The sequence below is a fragment of the Schistocerca gregaria genome, chromosome 1 (genome assembly GCF_023897955.1).
Source record: "Schistocerca gregaria isolate iqSchGreg1 chromosome 1, iqSchGreg1.2, whole genome shotgun sequence".
NCBI classification, from domain to species: domain Eukaryota; kingdom Metazoa; phylum Arthropoda; class Insecta; order Orthoptera; family Acrididae; genus Schistocerca; species Schistocerca gregaria.
The window spans coordinates 576,320,819-576,340,261 of NC_064920.1; the positions used below are offsets into that span (position 1 = coordinate 576,320,819).

A 19,443-nucleotide genomic window follows, 5' to 3' on the forward strand; every position below is an offset into this window, starting at 1 on the left:
AGCAATGTACTGTGTGTCTCATCTGTCACAGATCGCCATCAGTACTGCGCTTTAACACGTTCGTACCGGCGTCTACCAACGGCGGCTCACGTTAGATCCTCGCATCGAGCAGCGTGTACCATCAGTGGTTCACGCTCGAATCTACAAATTAGGCCACCAGCAGAACACTAACGTTTAATATAATACTTTTCAGCCAGAAGTGACGAACAGCTGTGAATACAACGATAGGGATTTCTATGCAAATGAGATTTCACTAATTTGTGATTAACCTAGTGTAAAATTATTTTACCTTACCTCTAGCTTCTTTAAAAGAATGTTCTTAAGCCCCTTCAAAATAAAAGGTCAATATATTAAAACACCAGCCTAGGGCCTTTCAATACAACCGCCGCCGGTGCACGCCGAGCAATAGGAAAAGCAGCACCTCCAGACGAAGGGAAGCACGAATATGCCTGCCACCCCACAGCAATAACACAATTCTCAGCAGCAGCGTGAATGTGCCAGAGAGCTGGAAAGGCTCCTCTGACCCCCCCCCCCCCCCACTTTAAACATAGCACAGACGTGTACAATAACAGCAATGCACATATTCAAAATTTCACACAGTAATTTATATTTCTGGCAGATGAAGTTAAAGATGCGTATATACTAACGTGAAACCGGTAGCTGCGAATAAAGCACCTTCATACAGCTATACGGCTTATGGAAACACCTCATCAGTCTTGACTTTTAAATTGTTGTAATTTTTATGATGTTGTTATTGTTATTTATATTCAAAGTGTTTTAGCATAATAACAAATAATTATCATTAAATGCATCATATATTCTGTTGCAATAATAATAATAATAATTACTTTAGCACAATGTCCAAAAAATGCAATTCAAAGAAATTCTTTAAAAAGCAAAAGTCTGAGAAGCACTTGTGTCATGAAATTAATTTAAGAACCATAATACCAAAAAACTCCCATAATTTTTTAACGTCATAATTTAACAATATAAAACTGATGTCTGGTTCCTCAATTATCAGTATTTGACTAAAGATTCTGACTCTGAACACTGGACTGCAAACTAAGACTGTTCAGATGTGTAAATGAGAGGAATGTCGTTTCTTTCTGTGGGTTCTGCCTACTTTAGGTAAGTCAGCCTTTCTGTGACTTATCATACGGAATAGCATTTCCCATTCTGTCTTGCTTTACTCAACTATCTGTGGTTTGCCGATTCAGCCTGTGGAGTCATGAATCGTGTCGGATCTATTGTTAAGAGTAGATACAGCCCATCTATGAACGTTTGCCTTCATCCAGCTGGAATGTTACCTGTCATGTCGTAAGCACATCTACGTGAGCAAGGCTCATCGAAGCAGCTGCACATTACCTCGTGTTAAACGTAGCTTGTAAGTTCTAAGTTCTAGAAATTCCTGCATGTTCTGTGAAGTTTTGAGGTTAATATATGTCAAAATATAAACACTTCTGTGGCACTCATTTGCGGCAACTATTCTTGATAGAATTACCCTTCGAATGACCCTCCGCTTATTTACTTCCCTTACTGCGAAACACGTGCGCCTACTCAGGCAGCAACCAACAACACAGGAGGGTTATGTGGGCATCGACCTCGCAGGGGACAGCTCTTCAGACAACAGACAAACGATGGCAGCACTTTTCCCGGCCATCCAGGTGGCAACCCAAGTGTCGCCAGTGGTCCTGGAACCATGGAGTTTTTCTCCTTGGAGATCTTGTGACCGAAAGTAGTACCTAATACCCTGGCACCCAGCCAGTATTTAGGCCAGCGGCTGGGCTACGCTCGAACAGTTCACTCAGAATGAGTTTCCTGGGGCAGGCACCAATTACGAAAGCATTCCCGCTGTGATGATGATGCTGTCCACGTCGGCATTCACCTCCAGTAACTGTCAGCGGTGGACCTACTCCATTCATGCTCTATACCTGAAAGACGTGGCCACTGACACTGTGACCAACAATTGGACTTTGCCATAAATGTCCTTGTTTTTCATCAGCTCTTACACTTTTATTGCATTTCTTCAGGAATTTTGTTAAGCCATCATATGCAGCGTCCTAGGTCTGGGATATATTTCTAGTGCGCACCCCCTATGAAGAACTGTGCATGAATCTCCTTAAATTAAAAGACCCTTCCTTAGAAACAGGTCTCTCCATTATCAGACCATTTGTACAGTCCGACCTACGCCTTGCCCTCAGCCGCACCCAGGTCGGATTCACACAATGCATCCAAAGACTCAGCACCCAGAAACCACTCTCAACAGATCCCTTCCTGCAGGCAACGCTTTATTAGTCAACAGAGACACAAGTGCCGCTACCGGCTCAGTAAGTTTACCACTTGTATGAAATCTGATCATATAACTGAAGCGTGCAAAGTAGCGCTCAAACTGAATGTCGATTGCACCATATGAGCCGCTGGGAAGTGGGGGTGGACGACAGATTGGACCTGTTCCTGGATGTGTCCTACATCCAGTCTCTGAGGCTCATAGCACCGCTCAACAACGTGGGTATCGAGCTGCAGATAGGCATGCTTTCCTCTGTGACTGTTATACACTGGAAATCTTACTACCGTATCTTTCGATACTCCACTGCACAGTTATAGCAATATCATCATTAAAGTACACGGCCAATTTACTTTTCACGTTCAGTACCATTACATGGGCTCACATCCAGGATTTTGGTCATCGAAGCTACTGGAGCCATGAGTCTCCTTGGCCTGGATGTGTTCAAGCCTCTTGGCTTAGAAATCAACGACTCTGCCATCTCCGTCAAGTCATTGGGCACGAACCACTACCTAAAAGACCTATTTTCCAAGTCCTCAGTGTTCATACAATCCTTCTGAGTTGTCAAGGATTTCGAGCCGCTTATGCCTCGTCTCCCATCAGTAACACCAATGTTCTTCGAAGCCAGAATCATTCCCTTCGTGCGCACAGAAAAACATTTGGCTAGAGATACAGTGGTTACAGGGTGAGAGTATTATCACTCCCATTCCCAGCTGCCAGCTGACCAACCCAATCGTCATCGTAGGAAATCCAAATGGCACATTGCGCGTCTGCAGGGACTTAAAGTCAACCATTAATATCCACTCTGTCATAGACGCTTATTCTATTCCTAAGGTAGAGGACATTATGACCTACCTCACATGTGGCAAAATATTGGCCAAGATAGACTCCTGTGATTTGTAGCTGCTGCTTCCATTGCCCAAGGATTCCTGGTGCTCCTTAGTGATTAATCTCTTTTTGGACTGTTTCGGTATAATAGACTTCTGTTTGGCGTTGCCAGTACCCTGAGCATTTTACAGCACTACCATGAGCAGCTAATTCACAGTGTGCCAGGAATGGCAGGCTATCTGTATGACATTCTCTTCACAGGAAAATACACACAGGGCTTGGCTAACAATCTGCATCCAGTGTTTAAAGTTTTCCAATAGACCAACCTCAAATGCTATAAAGACAAGTGCTGTTTGTTTCTCAGCAGTTGAAATACTTGGCTCACATTTTTAGGGCGTCAGGCATATGCCTTACACCACAGTGTACTGAGACAGTGCAAAAACTTCCGCCCTCACCAACACCAGCCAGCTGAATTCAACATAGGGGCAGTTCAGTGGTCACCTTAAATTTATTCCACATGAGGCAGCCATTACAGAACCATTGCACAACATGAAAACGTTTGCTTCCAGTGAACCCCAGCATTAGATAAAGTCTTCCAGGACTTAAAACAGATCCTTCTCTTCCCCACATGCTTCACACCATACAAAACTATCAGGCTCCTAATATTAGCAACTAATGCATAGAACTATGGGTTGTGAGCGATCCTTTCACATGTGATTGATGGTATGGGGCGACTGATTGAATTTGTGTCTAAGACTCGCTCTGCTCCACAGTGCAACCGCAATCAGAGAGAAAAAGAATCACCTATAGCAATCAAATTTGGCATAAAAATGTTTTATGACTATGTCTATGAGCGCCATTTCCCACTGTTCGTGGACGACAAGCCCTTAATCCCTCTCTTCAATGTGTCAGAAGGTATTCCAACCCAAGTAGCATGCTGCCTTCCGTGGTGGGCTCTGTTCATTTCAAGATATAATAATAACATTCAGTACTGTTCAGCAACCCAACATACTAATGCTGACCTCCTCTCGCATCTCCCCTAGGCTAGGACCTTGCCTGGAATCTGATGTCATCTGGACGTCGCCACCTAGGTAGCCATTGTCAGTCCTCCATAGGACACCAAGTTCATCGTGTTGCACACCCTCTAGGACCCGTGCTCCTCAAGCTACTCTGTCGAGTGGATTGTGGTTGGCCACCAGACTGCAAGCAGTTGGGATACCCAGAGGTCCAGGACTACTGGTACCACTGGAATGAGTCCTTCAGCCTCATCAACGTACTCCTGCTCCAGAGTGAAAATGGCCCACCAAGGTCGTGATCCTGGTGGCCCTACACTAGTGGATCTTGCTTCTCTTGCACATCAGGCACTGGGGCGTTCTGCTCACTAAGCGACTGGCCCTCCAATATGTCTACTGGCAGGGCACGAACATGGTGATCAACCAGATGGTTACCTCCTGCTCTACCTGCCAGAACCAGCAGGCTACCCCTCCACATGTTTTCCTTGGCCAAACTGTTCTGATCTTTGGTCCCCATTGCACCTGGATTTTGTGAGTCCCTTCCTGGGGTACTCCTGGTTAACTGCCTTAGAAACTGTTAGTGGCTCTCCTATGTCTTATGCATGTCTACCACACCTGCAGCACAGACCATTCAAACTTTGTCCTGAATTTTTCCAGCTGTAGGGCTCCCAGAAATAATGTTCTCAGATAATGGCCCTCAATTCCTTTCTGCAATTTTTTTATGTTTTGTGAATTAAATGGCATAGCACTGATACATACTGCACTCTTCTGCCCTTTTTCTAATGGCCTATCCAAACGTTTCGTCTCTATCTTTAAATTCAGCTGTCCAAAATCCACCGCCATCACCCTTTGGACGAGGCCCTTATACCCTTTCTGGATTCTTATCGTTTCACTCTCCAGGACAAGTGAGTCCCAGTAGAAAAACTCCATAGCCGATCACATCAGCTCTAATTATCTACCATCCATCCCATGAGCACCGACCCTTCCTCTCAAAGTCCATATTTTACCGTTTCTCTCTCCAAGATCGGATTTGGATCCTTTTCTTCACCAAAGGCCGCCAGCATTGGTTTCCTGCGGTCGTTTCGAATCTTATGGACTGGGCCATGGCCAATATGACACATCAAGATAGTACAGTGTGCTGGAAGCACATTAATCAGTTGCAGTCTTGCCATGGTCTGCTTCCTGGTTCAATTAGTCTACCATCATCCGTCGTTCCAGTGGCAACGACCTCCACAATACCCATTTCGGACACCAATAGCCATCTTAGCTCCACTCCACAGCCAGCTCCGTGGAGGCGCCCTCAGTTGCTCTACACTACACCAGCACAAATGCTGATGAAGGTGGAGACCTCAGTACCTCCCCCAACGACCTACCCTGGCCACCAGCTGGGACCCAGCCACTTCTACAGATGTCGAGACATTCTACACCTATTCGGAGAGGGAGGGGAGGAGAGAGGAATGCTATGTCGAAACCTTCTGCCCAACAGGATAACCCTTCAGCTGACAGACAAGGGATGGCTGTCCTTCGTCCGGTCACCTAGTGGCAACACAAGTATCGCCAGAGGTCACTCCCATGGACCTCTGTCACAGCATAACTGAAAGTAGAACCTGCAGTATCGTGGTGGATTTTGGAACTTTCAAATTACTGTAATGTTTTCAGGCCTTCAGCCTTTAGATATAATGTTGTTCTCTAGATATTCAGGAAGTAACTTGCTTTCAGTTGTTCAAAACTAATTCGCATCAGATAAGACTTTTTATCGGCGTTACAGTAACTTCACACTCGTTTCATACCTGCGTGTTTCTTCTGTGCCATCTTCAGTGGGTACTTCATCGAGCCTGTAGCACCACCAGGTAGAGAACGAGAGAAAGTGAAAAATAGGGAGAGAGTTCTCTGTTCATTCTGCACAAAATTTCTTTATAAATGATTTTTCTTAATATCAGCTACATGAAACGTAATATAGATCTGTTTGAAGAAAAGTGTCACGCAATTCTCTAGGACGTAGTATTGGTCAGTACTAGAAGAAGAGTTCCTATAATTATATGTACAGAGACCAGTATCCATTGTGATACTGGTCGTTTTATTTGTGGCAAGTAACGTGTAGTATTTGCTGGTACAAAAAGGAATCTCAGAAAACAGCACAGTAAATTATCACAGTGAACACTTGTGGACAAATTCAAATTCGCGAGTATTCGTGGGGATAAAAATTAGGATCACTTCAGCATCAGTGTACGGGCAAGAATTGAAGGTGGCAGACTCTTGAGGGCATACACTTTACGCAACAGATTGACATGTGCCGTATATCATCGATTTACGTGCTATGAATTACCAGTTCTATCGGAGAACGTTAACCTTTCAGAAAGCCACGACTGTGGTTTATGCTCAACGAGCAACCGGCCTATTTCCTATGCATCAGGTGACTGTATTTCACCGCAACGTTTCGTGAGCAGTGGACTGGTCAAGAAACTCCGGTATCATGTCCTCCCTGTTCACCGGATCTCAGTCCGTTGGATTCCTAGCTATGAGGACATTTAAAGGCACTAGGGTATGCGTAACCTATAGACGATGTGCATACGTCATAGGAGCGTGTGACCAACACATGTGGCGCCATCTGAATGGAGCCACGAGTGTTTAAAAGAATGCGTCATACATTGTGAAGAAGAGATGAAAGTTGTGTAAGGATGCGCGGCAGAAACAAGCAGCACTGTCTGTAGTGACTACTTCCACGTAACACTCAGATGCGAACGTGAGGACAGATTGAACCGTATCTCGACAGGTGTTGGTTTCCAGCCATACCGTAACAGCAGCTTTTCTTTTAATTTTGACCAATATTACCTGCGTAGAAATATCTCACACTATTTTTAACGTACGGTATAAGATAGTAATTAACATTCCAAAACAGAGCTGAGAAACAGGAGAGAGGACAAGAAAATTACAACCGAGCCGTTTCTGAAGCAAAGCTAGTAATGTTGGCCGTATACGAAACTTTACATTCTGAAGTTCGTAGGTAGTACTATTCGTGTCAACATCATTCTTGTAGCGTAGGATGAACAATATTGCGCATTCAGTTACTGTAATGCCTAGCCTGCACCTACGACAAATCATTTCAATCTTCATCCGTCTAGTCTTTTTCGTTACAGATTAGTTTCTACGAAAGACAGTTATCTGAGTGTTCTAAGGGACGCAGTTATCATTCTTTTTCTGTCTGTAGCACAGGGGTATCAGCACGCTATTTGCAACTGTTAGTATTTAGACAAAATATCGTACAAAGGAACTGACGCTAATTTCGAGGATCAGTTCTTCAAGACAATGCTCTAATAAGACGTGATAGAGTAACATTGAATTTAAATAGAAACAGGCGAATCCTATAGGAGGAAAAAATATGTATTTCGTTGTGTTATAAGCGAAAGTTTACATGTGAAAATAGCCTGACAACTTCATGAAAATATTGCTTGCTTGGTCTGTAAAGAAAAATAAAGAATTCAGATGGCTCAGAACTTTAGGCTCACCTAGTAGGCAGAAGACCCTTTCACACATCTACATCTACATCTACATCTACATCCATACTCCGCAAGCCACCTGGCGGTGTGTGGCGGAGGGTACCCTCAGTACCTCTATCGGTTCTCCCTTCTATTCCAGTCTCGTATTGTTAGTAGAAAGAAGGATTGTCGGTATGCTTTTGTGTGGGCTCTAATCTCTCTGATTTTATCCTCATGGTCTCTTCTCGAGATATACGTAGGAGGGAGCAATATACTGCTTGACTCTTCGGTGAAGGTATGTTCACAAAACTTTAACAAAAGCCCGTATCGAGCTACTGAGCCTCTCTCCTGCAGAGTCTTCCACTGGAATTTATCTATCATCTCCTAACGCTTTCGCGATTTTTAAATGATCCTGTAACGAAGCGCGGTGCTCTCCGTTGGATCTTCTCTATCTCTTCTATCAACCCTATCTGGTACGGATCCCACACTGCTGAGCAGTATTCAAGCAGTGTGCGAACAAGCGTACTGTAAGCTACTTCCTTTGTTTTCGGATTGCATTTCCTTAGGATTCTTCCAATGAATCTGTCTGGCATCTGCTTTACCGACGATCAACTTTATATGATCATTCCATTTTAAATCACTCCTAATGCGTACTCCCAGGTAATTTATGGAATTAACTGCTTCCAGTTGCTGACCTGCTATTTTGTAGCTAAATGATAAGGGACCTATCTTTCTATGTATTCGCAGCACATTACACTTGTCTACATTGAGATTCAATTGGCATTCCCTGCACCATGCGTCAATTCGCTGCACATCCTCCTGCATTTCAGTACAATTTTCCATTGGTACAACATCTCGATAGACCACAGCACCATCTGCAAAAAGCGTCAGTAATTTCCGATGTCATCCACCAGGTCATTTATGTGTATTGTGAATAGCAACGATCCTATGACACTCCCCTGCGGCATACCTGAAATCACTCTTACTTCGGAAGACTTCATTGAGAATAACGTACTGCGTTCTGTTATCTAGGAACTCCTCAATCCAATCACACAGTTGGTCTGATAGTCCATATGCTCTTACTTTGTTCATTAAACGACTGTGGGGAACTGTATCGAACGCCTTGCGGAAATCAAGAAAAACGGCATCTACCTGTGAACCCGTGTCTATGGCCCTCTGAGTCTCGTGGACGAATAGCGCGAGCTGGGTTTCACACGACCGTCTTTTTCGAAACCCATGCTGATTCCTACAGAGTAGATTTCTAGTCTCCAGAAAAGTCATTATACTCGAACATAATACGTGTTCCAAAATTCTACAACTGATCGACGTTAGAGATATAGGTCTATTGTTCTGCACATCTGTTCGTCGCTTCTTGAAAACGGGGATGACCTGTCCCCTTTTCCAATCCTTTGGAATGCTACGCTCTTCTAGAGACCTACGGTACACCGCTGCAAGAAAGGGGGGGGGGGGGCAAGTTCCTTCGCGTACTCTGTGTAAAATCGAACTGGTATCCCATCAGGTCCAGCGGCCTTTCCTCTTTTGAGCGATTTTAATTGTTTCTCTATCCATCTGTCGTCTATTTCGATATCTATCATTTTGTCATCTATGCGGCAATCTAGAGAAGGAACTACAGTGCAGTCTTCCTCTGTGAAACAGCTTTGGAAAAAGACATTTAGTATTTCGGCTTTTAGTCTGTCATCCTCTGTTTCAGTACCATTTTGGTCACAGAGTGTCTGCACATTTTGTTTTGATCCACCTACCGCTTTGACATAAGACCAAAATTTCTTATGATTTTCTGCCAAGTCAGTACATAGAACTTTACTTTCGAATTCACTGAACGCCTCTCGCACAGCCCTCCTCCCACTACATTTCGCTTCGCGTAATTTTTGTTTGTCTGCAAGGCTTTGGCTATGTTTATGTTTGCTGTGAAGTTCCCTTTGCTTCCGCAGCTGTTTCCTAACTCGGTTGTTGTACTACGGTGGCTCTTTTCCATCTCTTACGATCTTGCTTGGCACTTACTCATCTAACACATATTGCTCGATGGTTCTGAATTTTGTCCACTGATCCTCAATACTGTCTGTGCTTGAGACAAAACTTTTGTGTTGAGCCGTCACTTTTGCTAAACGGAAAAATCTTCCTACCTTTTTTTAGTATTTCTACTTACGGCTGAAATCATCGATGCAGTAACCGCTTTATGATCGCTGATTCCCTGTTCTGCAATAACTGCTTCAAATAGTTCGGGTCTGTTTGTCACCAGAAGGTCTAATATGTTATCGCCACGAGCCGGTTCTCTGTTTAACTGCTCAAGGTAGTTTTCAGATAAAGCACTTTAAAAAAATTCACTGGGTTCTTTGTCCCTGCCACCCGTTATGAACATTTGAGTCTCCCAGTCTATATCCGGCAAATTAAAATCTCCACCCAGAACTATAACATGGTGGGGAAATCTACTCGAAATATTTTCCAAATTATCCTTCAGGTGCTCAGCCACAACAGCTGCTGAGCCCGGGGGCCTATAGACACATCCAAGTACCATGTCTGAGATTGCTTTAACCGTGACCTTCACCCAAATCATTTCACATTTCGGATCTCCGTCAATTTCCTTCGATATTATTGCACTCCCCCTTCACTGTCCACCCTGTCTCTGCGGTATACATTCCAATCTGAGTTTAGGATTTCATTACTGTTTACGTCTGGTTTTAGCCAACTTTCTGTCCCTAGTACGTGTGGCGGTTTGCCTACGAAGCGGGCGGCAACATGGGCGTTCGAATCAGATGGCTATAAAGCATGTCAAAGACGGAACTAAAGATTACAGCTTAACGTGTCATTGACTTTTAACTTTGGAGCCTTCCGTTGAACAAGAAAGCCGGCCGGGTGGCCGAGCGGTTCTGGGCGCTACAGTCTGGAACCGCGCGACCGCTACGGTCGCAGGTTCTAATCCTGCCTCGGGCATGGGTGTGTGTGATGTCCTTAGGTTAGTTAGGTTTAAGTAGTTCTAAGATCTAGGTGACTGATGACCTCAGAAGTTGAGTTCCATAGTGCTCAGAGCCATTTGAACCATTTGAAGAAGGAAAGGGGAAGCACAGCACGTCGAACGAATAATACCGACATTTAATTAACTGATTTACGTGGAGTGAAGAAGAACCTCCTTCTGCTGGAGAATCACTACTCATTCTGTGATTCTCCAGCAGAAAGAGGTTCTTACTCATTGGTCTGAAGATGAGCACAGTAGTGGTCGAAATCGGTCACCGTAATAAATAAATTGTGATCAAGACTGTTTTTTGATCATAAAAATTACGACACTGACGTACACGTTGTAGTGGCTACCGCTGCTGCTCACAACGCAGTCGTCACTACGGCCCTTCTCACTACTAAACGAAGACGACGATGATTCAGCATGGAAGTGAGTGTTTCGTCTCATTCCTGGTTATCGATCGCATCAACACCAGCTGGAAACACAGACTCCTACCACTGCCTTCTGCCAATCCTATAGTTATTTTATTCGTGGTACATGCTGCATTGGAAGCTCTGATTAATATTGCCACTCTATACACACGTCAACAATGGTCACTTAAGCTCAACAGACACAATCAAGACACAGCTCCCTCACACCACGAGAAAAAGACAGCTGTGCCTATTGGGAAATTCAACTTGGGATCTCCTTGCTAAGAGTACCATTCCACATTTCCATTTTTTAGTTCACTATCAGTCCACTATCAAATACATGCAGCGAGATACTGCATAACATCGTTCCGTCAGCGATGATGGAACCGGGAATATTGCACGATATTCCCTATTCTGAGGCCCAATTACCGATCATGTTCACTTCCCATTTTGTTCGTCAGTTGCATACCGATATTTGGCACTAGTAGCGCTCGTTTATGGATGAAAGTTCTCCTCGCTTTCACAAAGAGGCTTCCGATCTGTTCATTGTTTCGGGCATCTCATGTTGCCAATTAGATAGAGTTCTTTCACTTCTTCTGCAATCCTCTCATTCAAAAATTTTATGTTAACCACATTATTGTATTCTTTTCAATTAATCAACATCATTTTAACTTCTTTTTTATCTGTCCGTAAATATTATTTTCTGCAGATAATAATTATGTAAAATGCACTATCAGATCAAAAGTATCCGCACATCTATTACTGGTCACCACTAAAGCGTATTCGCCTTTTTTGTGAGTCAACAGCCTTCTGACTTGTTTGCTGTGGTCCGCCATGAATTCCGTCCTGTACCAATCTCTTCATTTCAGAGTACTACTTTCAACCTACGTTCTTCATTATTTGCTGGATGTATTCCAATCTCTGTTTTCTTACAGGTTTTACTCTCTACATCTCCGTCTAGTACCGTGGAAGTCACCCCTCGTTGCCTTAACAGATGACCTACCATCCTCTCCCTTCTTCTTGTCACTGTGTTCCACATAATCCTTTCCTCGCCGATTCTGCGGAGAACCTCCTCATTCCTCACCTTATCAATCCACCTACTTTTCAACTTTCTTATTATCACTACATACCAAATTCTTCGGTTCTCTTCTGCATTTATTTCAGTCATTGCTTCTTTGATGTAGAGATTGGACATTAGGGGCAAAAGAATACACCCCTGTCTTACACACCCTTTAATCCTTTTAATCGCACGAAGTAATGGCCGCTATCGACAGGGGATCTCAAGTTGATTCCGTATTTCTAGATTTCCGGAAAGCTTTTGACACCGTTCCTGACAAGCGACTTCTAATCAAGCTGCGGAGCTATGGGGTATCGTCTCAGTTGTGCGACTGGATTCGTGATTTCTTGTCAGGAAGGTCGCAGTTCGTAGTAATAGACGGCAAATCATCGAGTAAAACTGAAGTGATATCAGGTGTTCCCCAGGGAAGCGCCCTGGGACCTCTACTGTTCCTGATCTATATAAATGACCTGGGTGACAATCTGAGCAGTTCTCTTAGACTGTTCGCAGATGATGCTGTAATTTACCGTCTAGTAAGGTCATCCGAAGACCAGTATCAGTTGCAAAGCGATTTAGAAAAGATTGCTATATGGTGTGTCAGGTGGCAGTTGACGCTAAATAACGAAAAGTGTGAGATGATCCACATGAGTTCCAAACGAAATCCGTTGGAATTCGATTACTCGATAAATAGTACAATTCTCAAGGCTGTCAATTCAACTAAGTACCTGGGTGTTAAAATTACGGACAACTTCAGTTGGAAGGACCACATAGATAATATTGTCGGGAAGGCGAACCAAAGGTTGCGTTTCATTGGCAGGACACTTAGAAGATGCAACAAGTCCACTAAAGAGATAGCTTACACTACACTCGTTCGTCCTCTGTTAGAAATTGCTGCGCGGTGTGGGATCCTTACCAGGTGGTATTGACGGAGGACATCGAAATGGTGCAAAAAAAGGGCAGCTCGTTTTGTATTATCACGTTATAGGGGAGAGAGTGTGGCAGATATGAAACACGAGTTGGGATGGAAGTCATTACAGCATAGACTTTTTCGTCGCGGCGAGACCTTTTTACGAAATTTCAGTCACCAACTTTCTCTTCCGAATGCGAAAATATTTTGTTGAGCCCAACCTACATAGGTAGGAATGATCATCAAAATAAAATAAGGGAAATCAGAGCTCGAACAGAAAGGTTTAGGTATTCATTTTTCCCGCTCGCTGTTCGGGAGTGGAATAGTAGAGAGATAGTATGATTGTGGTTCGATGAACCCTCTGCCAAGCACTTAAATGTGAATTGCAGAGTAGTCATGTAGATCTTCGTTCATGGTCTTCCACTCTTATTGTTCGCTGTTGGCTTTTGTATGTGTTGTGTATTACCCGTCTTTTCCTTCAGGGTGCCCCTATTTTTCTGAGAGTTTCGAACTTATTGAAGCATTTGACATTACCGAACGCTTTTTTCAGGTCCACAAATCCTATAAACGAGTCTTGATTCTTCTTCGGTCTTCTTTCCATTATCAGTCGCGGACAAGCGTAGTGTAGCCAGTCTCTTTAGGGGACCTGTAGCATCCTCTAAATTTTCTGTCAGTAAAACGTGTTCTCTGATTTCCCATCCCCACAACATTATCTATGAAATCGTTTCAGTTTAAGTTGTTGTTAATCGTATTTCCTAAGTTGTTAGTTGAGCTGATCGCCTTTAGATCTGTGTAATTTATTGTGTAATCGAAATTTAATGGATTCATTTTAGTATTCACGTTGATGACATCACACCTTTCATTATTTATGGTCAACTGCAACTTTTTCCAACACACAGATATCCTGTCCAAATCATTTTTAAATTGATTTTGATCTTCCGATGACTGTACTACACTGTAAATGACAGTATCATTTGCAAACAGTCTAAGACGGCTGCTCAGACCGTGTCCTAAATCGTTTATTTGGACTAGGAAAAGCAGAGGGCCTATAAAAATTCCTCGGGGAAAGCCAGCTATCACTTCAGTTTCACTCAATGTCTTCCCGACGATTATCAATTTTGTAAACCCTCATCGCCACTTTTGTAAAGTCTCGTCGCCAGTTTTGTGAAGGCCTCGTCGCTATTTCTGTGGGGTCGAGTTGCCACTGTTAGAGTAGGACGAGTTTGTGAGTTCGTGAAACGGCTTATGCTGCAGACTACCGCTAAGACAATTTCTCCCTGCCACTATTACGAGTACACAGCTATGCCCCAGGGTCAGGTAATAGGATAGGAGAACGAAGGGTGTACATCACTGCAACAAATTAGTAACAAAGCCTCACAAATGAATTACAATGTTTACTTATCTTTATGACTTGTTAGCCGGCCGCTGTGGCCGAGTGGTTCTAGGCGCTACGGTCTCAGGTTCGAATCCTGCCTCGGGCATGGATTGTTGTGATGTCCTTAGGTTAGTTAGGTTTAAGTAGTTCTAGGGGACTGATGACCTCAGATGTTAAGTCCCATAGTGCCCAGAGGCATTTGAACCATTTTTATGACTTGTTGAATTACTAAGTCTGCATCACTGCTTGCAATATAACACAAGAAAACCTCAATGGCTAAGTGGAAATAAACGTAGGTAAATTTCGTAGTACATAGCGAATGCAATTTTACAACCGTCTCTTCACTTCTGAGAGTTCACTAAACGACGTTCCCTGTCAAAGTCAGCCCTGGACAATGATCTATAACCAAGTGGGCGAGAGCTGTTCTTCTATCTTCCGAGGAGGCTTCTGTCCGCTGTCGTCCGGTCACTGGCGGACTGTACTCGGTTGACAATTAGCCGAGCTGGCCTTAGTGGCCGTGCGGTTCTAGGCGCTGAAGTCTGGAACCGAGCGACCGCTGCGATGACAGGTTCGAATCCTGACTCGGGCATGGATGTGTGTGCTGTCCTTAGGTTAGTTAGGTTTAATTAGTTCTAAGTTCTAGGCGACTGATGACCTCAGAAGTTAAGTCGCATAGTGCTCAGAGCAATTTGAACCATTTGAGCAACTGGCCGACGCGAAGTCGACATCTTCATCCTCAACGGCGCCCGTGGGGCTGGTGAAGCTCGCTCAAATGGCAAGACTCTACGGCACTGACACCAACTCGCTATGTATTGTTCGAACGACACAGCAATAACTAACTGTGAGGCCTCCGGCAGTTAATCACGAAACCAGTCGCACAACTGAGACGATACTCCACAGCACCCAATTTGATTGTTAGCCGCTTGTAAAGCATACATCGACTCAACAATACGTTTACGCTTGTTTCTTTTTGAAGGCGCGCCGGTGCAGTCGTCGTTGTAGAGGACTACATATATCTGATCAGCCCTGAGTAATTGGTCGGAGGTGGTGTTGACATAGTAGGAAGGTCAATAAACAGTAAATCCGCAGGATTCGAGCACTCATAAAAGTTAATGAAGTGAATTCAACCGATCATCAAATAATACTAATTGTGAAACCATCTAAAATCGACAAGAAAAGAAATAAATACAACTCACTGAGGAAGCGGGCAGCTCATCAGTACGATAATGAAATACTAATGAAAACTTTGAATAATTGAGTAGCATGAGACAATAGCCTACATTGCTGTCTCCATAGCTCCAGGTTACACAGTAGAAAGTTGTCATTGGAACGTAAATGGGCTTTCTGCATTTGATACACATAATTCGTATCTCGTTGATTGATACAAGGCTGAAGATGCGCTATAGTATTACATTTTTATCTTTTTCTTATAGCTTTCGAATGTGATAGAAAAGACTGGTTGATTGAAACAGTAGGTGAATTTTACTTCAATGCTTAACGGAATATGACAACACAATTAAATAGGGAACAGTTCTGTGACATTATACAATACGTTACACGCGATTTCGGGAAAGTATATCCCAATTCATATAACAGATTGATTTCAGCCATTACTTGCGTCACATTAACTCTCAGGCTGGCCACTGCATATTGTCTTTCGTTCCTTGTGTATGTTATCCTACCGAATCTTGTATAACGTCAACACTTTAGACACAGGTAACCTTCATAAGCCAATATACGACAATTACTTGATTTATTTCCATCAATAAATCATGTTCCAAAACTAGCTCTTGTTGAAGTGAGAGATATTCCCCGTTTTGCATCACACATTCGTGAACGATTGGACAGTCTCAAGTACGTTTCAGACTCCTTAGCTACCATCACCCTTCCTTCCCAAAAGACGACAGTCGTAAAGTATAATCTGTATTTATAATCAGTGTTACCACCCAACGAGCGTCCTGTGTTCTGAAACACACAAAATAAAAAGTGAACTCAAAACTTGTTATGAACACAACAGTGCTATTTGAACTACATTCGGTTCAGTTATCAGACAGCCATGTGGATACGAGATTTAATTTTTATTCTTGAGTTATTTTCAACCACTTTAGTAATTTTAATCATATTTAACTGAGCAAACTTCAGTTTTGGTGCTAAAGACCTAGGTGGCACGTGCCGAAACAATTCTGTCGTTACGATAATACGTCTTTGTCGCCGATGGTGTTAGTGGAATGCATTAGACCTATTGCCTCGCCTCCCTCCGACCTGAGAACTGACTAATAAGCCAAGTTATTGCCGGATCTACCGCTTAAAGCAGAAACACGAAAACTAAACAAGCTGGCAAGTTTTCATTACATGATGCTTTTCCAGAGATGAAAGGAACATTTCGTGTCATGAAAGAACAAGTATTGGGACAGCATGACGACCGTAGCTTGTATCGCTGTATCTGACAACAAGCCGCTGACAGCCAAGCCACTTCCAAGACGTTGGTGTTCCCGTTGTTTTCGTAGCCGTCTGTACCTGAAAAATCATGCCTTAAACATTTCAGAACTTCATTTTTGATGACTAAAGGTCGAGTTCAGCTGAATAAGACTTGTCTTTGAAATCTTTTTATGCAATTCCAGTATAGGGTCACATGCCCAGCTTCGATGTCATACTACTGATAAGAAATCAGAATGCTAAAATAGTTACATACCAGAAGCAACTTATATGTATATTTGCACATTCTGACTTGTGACTTGTCTCCCTTAGTGTTCCACTGTGTGTGTGTGTGTGTGTGTGTGTGTGTGTGTGTGTGTGTGTGTGTGTGTGTGTGTCTGTCTGTCTGTCTTCTGTAGTGTTCTGCTAAAAATGGGTGTGAACCGTCACTGGCCAGGCAAAACAAAATTTTAAAAATAAATCTGATTTACTGTCGACTTGTCATCAAAAATTAGGTTCCAAGTTTCGTGCGCGTTGCAAAGCAATTTATATACAAAGTCTTAAGCTTTTGTAACGTAGCCAGTGGCTCAGATACCGAAACTATTTATTCTCCTCCGTCACGTCACGTCACTCGATCCCCTGGTCTCCGAAGGGGGATGAATCTGTCTGCACGGCGACAACAAGCCAGTGTCGAATTCAGTCTACGAAAAACGGCATTTTCAGTTTCTCGTTGAACGATAGGTGCGAAGTCCCCAACGTGAACGAAAAATTTTATGGAATTTACTGCGAACAACATTTACTTGAAATGTAACGAAAACTGATACTGTTTCAATATAATTTTCCGAAGTATTTCTTTTTTCAGTTGTCTCACTGTTCCTGCCGGTGTGCGATACGCCCAGGCTGCCCACTTGTTGACAGTGTGTACTGTATGTTTGGACTATGTCTGGTACTTGACTCTCGCTGGATTACTCATATCAGTACGGCGGACTTGTATTCTTTTCGGCATAATAATAAACCTGATGTAAACATTACAACATGTATTCTTCCGCGTTTGCTTGAATCTCATTGGATATAGTTTCACGTGAAGCGGAAGCCAAGCCGTGTCCAGTACAGTCAAATACGATCATAAGGATACGTTTTGTGCTTCATTACATGCACATAGACTGAGCGATAATGGGTGACAACAACTTTAGCGGGACATTTAACTTGGACAGCACTGGCTGTCACCTGCAATGATGTGAGCAGTTGCAGTTAAGACGTAAAAAGACCCGAGCAAAGAAAGTGTAGCTTCGAATGTCATCTAATTTTTCAGGCGAATGAAACAATATTAGACAAAACCCCAGCAATACGGGGCCATTCTCAGCTGACCAGACGGAAAGCATAAAATGCTCTACTTCTCACCTACCACAGTGTTCCAGATGGTTTGTATCTTTTATGATAATATATGGGTTAAACTTCGAAATGTTCTTATTTGAAAAAGGTTATTATATCTACCTTGTCCTAACCCATATTTTTCTGTTTCAGAGTGTCAGACGTGACAACCTGGAAGTCTTTTTAAGGTGATAGTGGTATGTCTAAGAGAGTTCTAGCTCAAAGAGCATTGCCAAGTTAAATTTCCAGGATACCGACCAAGAATCCTATTTCTCTGTTTCCCCAACACCAAAAAATCTCCTTTCTGAAAATATTTCAAAAGTAAATGAAAACAATGAGTTAAAAGATCTATAATTAATTCTAATTTTTCGTTCATTGAATTAATATAAAATTTTCAGTAGGCATTCTATGTTGGGAATCATAAGTTAAAGAGTAACAGTTCTTATATTCTCATTAAAGAATACACATCATTTCATTGTTGTTTTTTGAATAGTTGAAACTTTCATTCTACTAATCAAATTAATTACAGCAATTGAATAATTTTGAGTAAAATTGTAAAGACTTACATTGACATCATTATTTAATTTTCTCATTATTATAATATCTATAAAAGAATCATAAGCTTTTAAGAAGTTCTTCAGGAAAAACTTCATTTCTTCCATTTTACTTAGATATTTTGTAATATAACATGATCGAATAAAAAAGAATTAAGTAAGTGATTATTCTTTTGACTAGTTTTGAAAACAAGAAAAATAAAGTAAGGTATAAGGGGCATTCAACAAGGAATGAGCTGGAGGCATAATTACAGAAATGAGTTTCTATATGTTTGAAGTACTGACCCTGGCTGTTGAGACACTTGTCCCAGTGTGACACAAGGTAGTGAATGGCTTTCTCATAAAATTCCCAGGGCTGCGATGTTAACCAGTCCCCCCTATCAGCTGGACATCATCCTCTGAGTTGAATTGTTTCCCTTGAGAGCAAACAATTCTGATTGACAAGTTCTGATTGACATCCTGCAACATGGGACAGCAATGAATACCCAGTGTTACTCACAAACCTTGACCACCCTTTGCCAAGGAATCAAATCGAAACGACCAGGCAATCTCACCCATGGTATCATTCTGCTGCACGACAATGCAAAGCCTAACATGGCCAACACAGTTGTGGCACTCCTGCAGAAATTCAAATGTGAGGTTTTTGGCCCTCCTCCATACATTCTGGACATCTCTTCCTGTGATTACACTACTTTTGGTCCCCTTAAAAGGGATCTGAGGGGCAAATGATTCACCTCAGACGACGATGTCCAGCTATACATATGAAACTGGTTAACATTGCA

The 19,443-nt window shown here is 42.7% G+C and overlaps 1 protein-coding gene across 1 annotated transcript in view; it reads right to left on the reverse strand.

The window, feature by feature from the left end:
* The window catches only part of LOC126356631 (high-affinity choline transporter 1), a 340,577-nt gene that overhangs the window by 233,054 nt on the left and 88,080 nt on the right, over window positions 1-19,443 (reverse strand). The gene's annotated exons all lie outside the window — the stretch shown is intronic.